Source organism: Priapulus caudatus, unplaced genomic scaffold (genome assembly GCF_000485595.1).
Source record: "Priapulus caudatus unplaced genomic scaffold, Priapulus_caudatus-5.0.1 Scaffold687, whole genome shotgun sequence".
Classification (NCBI taxonomy): Eukaryota; Metazoa; Priapulida; class Priapulimorpha; order Priapulimorphida; family Priapulidae; genus Priapulus; species Priapulus caudatus.
In genome coordinates this window covers 154,342-161,011 of record NW_014577748.1, presented here as the reverse complement: position 1 = coordinate 161,011, position 6,670 = coordinate 154,342, and positions in this window count along the sequence as shown.

Sequence of the window (6,670 nt, the reverse complement as noted above, 5' to 3'; positions counted from 1 at the left end):
CCCATCTTGATTCTTCCTGGATAGAATGGCCAGCTAATAGCTATTTCTCCCTGGTGCGTGATGAACGCCGGTATGCTATATACCACCCACGCTTGGACCCCGTGTCTGATCGATTATTGCAGTGAACTAGAGAACACGTTTTCACCATGACTGAAAAATCGCCTTGAAAATCCGAGAATGCAAAGTGCGTCTAACGTGTGTTGATGTATACAGCCCCCAAACATGGCCGCCGTACCACGTGACCATTTAGTTGTGACGTCATGTGAAATCTATGTATTGGTCGGTTACCTAAAGCTGGTGTGGAACTTTACGCAGCCACTCCGCAGACGCTGTGCAATCGGCCAGACGTCGAAGAAAATATCAAACACGTGTGATATTTTCCACACGCAAGAAATCGATACGATTGCATGCGCACACGCTGTGTTTTGTGCTGCGCCATCAGCGCGTGGCTGATGGCGCAGCACAAAACAGCGTGTGCGGCGGGCTTTAATTGGTCGTGCATGTGATTTGAATTGGTTTATACCGGTTTTGCTGATAACTCTCTTCTTTGTCGTATTTGAGATACGTAGTATCTGTGCGAACGTGATATTTGGCAATAGAGTGTTATTATCGTGAATGTTATGGTTTCGTCTAGTGTCGGAACTGAATCAGCCAACAACAGCTTGCAGGTCTAACCCACGGATACAGTTGCTGACGTGCATTTGGGGGTAAGTGGCGGGTACTAGTACTGTATTTCAGATACAGCATGGGCCGTATGAGCATTGATGTAGCAGTTATTGTAGACACGAGGTTTGCATTATTTAAATCAGTTTAATAACTTTACCATACAACTCCTTTTAATATTACAGGCCAGCAGATTGATTCTTGTAAATCACTCACTTAGCAGCAACGAGGGGGATATGGAATGTGTGAAATGAGAGTCTTCCACGTCCGGCAGTTTTGAACAGGCAAACCAGCAGCTGATGTGTTGTTGTTTGCGCAGTGTGGTAGCGGGCATGAAGCATGTGATATCAGCGGTTGTTTTTACACCGATTGGCACACGAGCGTGCAGTGGCCAGACTCTCCCCGGAGGAGGGTCGGCACAATAGAGGTACACCCCTGCCTCGAGAATTGGGAGCGTTCGAGAGTGTGCGCTCGGCACGCTATCTTGGTATGGAGGGACCGATTAATTACGACATGGCCAGGCTTAAACGGGAACTCTACTGCGTCTCTCCCGGACAGCCGACTGGGTACAAAGGATAGTTCCTTATTTGGGAGGGTTCGTAGATACTAAATTGAGAGCATATATAAAGCCACGCCAAAGCGGGCATTAGTCAGTCTCTAATATTGTCTTGTGCCTGCGTGTCCGTGCATTGTTCGTTGAAGCCGTCAGTACGTAAGTTGTTCTAAGCGAGGCTTAGGTTTTGCCACTATATCTATCTTGATCTTATTTGTACTATCGTGTAGTGAACTGTCTTTCTAGTACAGGAAATAATCTTTCTCATATTTCTAAACGTAGTTTTTTTATAGCTGTAGTAAGAGAAGCACTTAGTTTTGCAATGTCTTTTACGCACTGTCGTGCGACCATTTCTTACTGCAAGAGCTTTCTTGTAATAAACCTATTCCTTTTGTGGCACTGTCACACTCTCTTCTTTTTCTGATTATAAGTGTTAACATTTCTATGCACTTCTTGTAAGACGTAACAACACCCGCCTACATTATATAATGTTATGATTATGCAAACGGTTACAGTTATGTAAGAGGTAAACGGGAACTCGAGGAGTGATCGTGATCTGCGTGGTTTCATGGTGGTCACACAATACTAGTGAACAGAATATTTTTGTTTGATTTTACTGTATCTTCGGAAGAATCTATGGCAATGCCACTATGGGTTCAACGTGAACCATGTTTGTTTTGAGTAATTCGTTTTCTTGTTTGGGCCATGTATATGTGTTGTCACTCCCACTTAGAGGAGTTATTTTCAGTGAAGGTAGTGTGTAGGCTACTCTTTCTTAGGCGTGTGCGAAACGCGTATGTGGTTAACGTGTCTAGATACGCCAATATTGTTGTGCAGGAGTAATACTTTTACCGGCATAGTATGTAATGGGACGTAGATTGATCACAGTGGTAAAATTGTATCAGCATCTTATGTACAGTATGTTGTATGTTGGTTGCCAATGTATTATTGCTACATCACACTGTATGTGAACACTGGGGTGTGACGCGCCATATCTGTTTTGTTTGTTATAGGATTTTCGGAGTAGCCGTCTGTTACCGGCTATAATTCACGAATAAACCGCTTCTTCTATGGCACGAGGTGTTTTCCTGGCTTTCATGGCGCAGTCGACAGGATAGCAGAAGCTTCGTCCCCCATCTGCAGGTGGTTTACGACACACGAGCCGATCGACCGTTCGACCGGAGGGATCCCCAACAGCCAGATGCTATCCGGGAGTGGAAGTTGTAATGACAGGAAAAATGTTGTTGACTGTCGTTAATTGTGGTACACATGTATTTGCTAGAATCCTAATTGCCTCTGAAGCATCAGGAAGCACTAATAGTCCAGCAGCAGAAACAGATCGAATCCCTCCTGAGTGGCATGCCGAAACCCGCATACAAGCCACTCACCCCATGCGCATACAAGCCTCGTTATGACCACTCCGGGCCGCGTAAATGCTGGATCTGGGCTCGACCACTCACTTAAAGCGCGATTGCCCCCGGAATAACGACCAGCCTCAGCACGGGGCAGCAGGTAATCCAGATTTAAACGAATAACATCTGCTGTGGAGAGCCACACAGTAGGTCAGGTGGGCGAGGGCTCGTTCTTCAGGAAAGCAGTGGGTACCTGTCCGGAAGCCACCGTGAGGATGGGGAGCAGAGAGGTTACATGTTTGTTGGACACGGGCGCACAGGTGTCAACAGTCACGGAATCATTTTTCAGAAACAACCTGACTGATGAGGTAGACCTGCTAGATGTTGCCAACTTCATTCGTATTTCTGCTGCCAACGGTGAGGACATACCCTTTGTGGGCCACCTCGAGCTCGACCTGACGGTATTTGGACCAACCTTCCAGAATATGGGATTTTTGGTGGTCAATGACCCCAAGGAGCATACTTGTCGGGGGCATAAGAAAGTGGTGCCCGGTGTGTTAGGTTCAAACTATTTTTTGAGCCATGCAACATGCTGTGAGTGAAGGGAGCACCATTCCAAAGGAATGGAAAACCATGTTAGCACTGTATGAGGAGGTACAGGTCGACGCAGACTCTACCAATGTTTGCAAGGTCAGGGTGGCAGGACACCAACCAGTACTGATACCGGCTAATTCTATAAGGATAGTAGAGGGTAGTGTCCTGCCAGCTAAACGGGAACAGGAATATTTTGCCATGATGGAAGAGAATGACGTCTCTTTTCAGCCACTACCAACTTGGTTGGGTCTTGGACGGTCATACGGACATGTGACTTAAAGTGGCCGTGTGCCAGTGCAGTTCGCAAACTTCCGTGATAGCGACATCAACATTAAGCTACGAGTTCCTATCGGAACTGTACAATCAGTTGCAGTGGAATCTAGATTCTATATGGTTCAAGTGAGCCGCAGAGAGGTGCACGTATGCGAAGTAAGGCAGGATGCTGTACTAACCGACGATGTTACGCAGTTAGTGGATCGCATGATTGTGAATGAGACGTTGGATGATCAGCAGTGGACCAAACTAGGCAGAATTTTGTCAAAGCATCTGAACACTTTCAATAACTCCGATAACGACATTGGTTTTTGCGACGCGGTAGAGCATCGGATTATTACAACTGACGACATACCCACCGACTGCACCGACGCATTCCGCCGCATCAGTGGGGGGGAGGTGCGGGACTATATTCGGAAATCATTGGATATGGGGGTTATAAGGGAATCCACCAGTCCATATGCAGCACCAGTAGTGCTGGTTCGGAAACGGGATGGAACACTACGACTGTGTTGTGATTATCGGGCGCTTAATGCCAAAAACGCGGAAAGACGCCTATCCACTCCCACGGATTGAAGAAGCGTTGGATGTACTAAAGGGCGCCAAGTACTTCTGTAGTCTCGACTTGGCTCATGGGTACTACCAGATCCCGGTTGCAGAAGATGATAGGGAGAAGACTGCTTTCCGAGTTGGGACTGGAGGCCTTTACGCCCACATCCGAATGAGTTTCGGATTAGCCGGGGCCCCCCGGCACCTTCATGCGACTTATGGACAAGATATTCGGCGATCAAAATTTGCAGACCCTGGTAATCTACTTAGACGATATATTGGTGTTTAGTACTACATTCGAAGAAACCCTGGATCGGTTGGATATGGTGCTATAGAGGCTTGCCAGTTACAACTTAAAAGTAAAAGCGGAAAAGTGTCACTTATTTAAGGAGAAACTTTGTTACTTGGGACATGTGGTTTCGCAAGAAGGCGTTTTGCCAGACCCAGGGAAAACTAATGCTGTGGCAGAGTGGCCCAAGCCCACCACAGAAACAGAATTGAGAGGTTTTTTGGGCCTCGCAGGGTATTATCGTCGCTTTGTACCCCATTTTGCAGAGGTGGCCGCGCCACTTCAAGCCCTATTGAAAGGACCAAAACAGGTGAAGGGGAGAAAGGGAAAGGCGAAACAAGACCGGCCTCCAGGCATTGACGCTTGGAACGCTGACTGTGACAGTGCACTGAAATCGTTGAAGCAACTTCTCACGAGCGCACCAGTTCTGGGGTACCCGGACTTTCGGCAAGCATTTATATTAGAAGTAGATGCCAGTCTACTAGGACTGGGTGCAGTATTGTCGCAACAACAAGGGGATAGACTGGTTGTTCTCAGCTATGCTAGCCGAGCTTTGCGTGAAAATGAACGCAATATGCAGAACTACAGCAGCATGAAGTTGGAGTTATTGGCCATGAAGTGGGCCATAACAGAGAAATACCGCGACCTGTTGATTGGCGCCGACTTTGTAGTTTACACCGATAACAACCCGCTGAGCTACTTTCTGACCACTGCCAAACTGGGCGCAGCGGAGACTCGCTGGGCAGCAGACCTTGCCCAATTCAACTTTTCTGTGAAGTTTCGTTCCGGGAAGTCGAACAAGGCCGCGGACGGGCTCAGTCGGAAGGTGGCCCATATGCCAGAGACGGCGAGACTAGAGGAGACGTCGGTGGAACGAGCGTTGAGGGTTGGGAACAGTGGTACCACACTCCCCAAGGTCTTGTGGACATATCTCGAGGAGGTACGATGCAACTTGTGGACCCATGAGGCGAAGGCTGCACCGGCTCGCTGTGCGCCAGTCCTTTCTGTTAGCATGCCTGCTATTCCGAGGGAGGAGATAGCCCGCCTACAACATTCCGACAGTATCATTGGACGCTTCCATGTGTTTTGGGAAACGAAGGAACCCCCGTCGAAGAGACAGTTGATGAAGGAAAGCAAAGGCACAAGAAAGCTGATTGACTCGTGGAAGCGGGTGAAAGAGGAGGATGGCGTCTTGTATAGATTAGTCCAAGAGAAGGGGAATGTAGTGAAACAGCTGTTGTTGCCGGAGTCCCTAAAATTGCAAGTGTTAAAATCATGTCACGATGACATGGGACATCAGGGAGCAGAGAGAACCCTGTCATTGATCAGAGCAAGGTGTTTTTGGCCTCGAATGGCTAAGGAAGTAACGCAGTACTGCGCTGATTGCAGCCGCTGTATGATAGGAAAAACAGGGAGAAAAGTGCGAACATCAATTGGCTCAGTGGCCGCTAGGAAACCCCTGGAGATACTGGCAATGGATTTTACGCAACTCGAGCCCAGTAGCAATGGCCTCGAAAATGTGCTAGTGCTCACCGACGTGTACACTAGGTTCACGCAGGCTGTGCCTACGCGCGACCAAACTGCTAAGACAGTCGCTCGTGTCCTGGTCAAGGAGTGGTTTGTACGGTTTGGTGTACCGCAGCGACTGCATAGCGATCAGGGGCGCAGCTTTGAAAACCACTTAATTCATGAACTTTGCGAACTTTATGGCGTGTCAAAGACCAAGACTGTGCCGTATCATCCACAGGGGAACGCTCATTGCGAACGCTTTAATCGGACACTTCATAACCTACTGTGTACGCTATCGGCAAGCAGGAAACGTAAGTGGCCGGATATGCTGCCGGAGCTGGTATACACTTACAACTGCACTCCACATTCGACTACGGGGTATGCACCTCACTATTTGTTTTTTGGCAGGGAGGCTCGTCTGCCAGTCGACTTAATGCTAGGTTTAGACGTCGACAAGTCAGAACCAAATGAGGAGTGGGTAATTGCCCATCAGGACCGGTTGGAGGAAGCGTTCAACCTCGCCAGTGATCGAATAGAGAAAATCGCTCTGCGACGAAAGACACGTGTGGACAAGCTGTCTAATGACGTTAAGTTGTCTGTGGGAGCACGAGTGTTTCTGCGAAACCATCCAAAAGGGAGAAATAAGATTCAGGATGCATGGGGTTCTGTCCCCTACAAGGTCATAGGGTCTGGTGACAACAATGTGTACATTGTCGAGCCGTTAGTCGGTGAAGGAACGTCCAAGAAGGTCCATAGAACGGAATTGTTGGATTCGCGGGTCCTGGTTCGGGATATACACCCCCAACCGGCACAAGAGCAGTGCGAGGAACCCGCAGAAGTGAATACCAGGGCGGGGGATGATGGCTATGAGGTCCACGTTTATCGAGA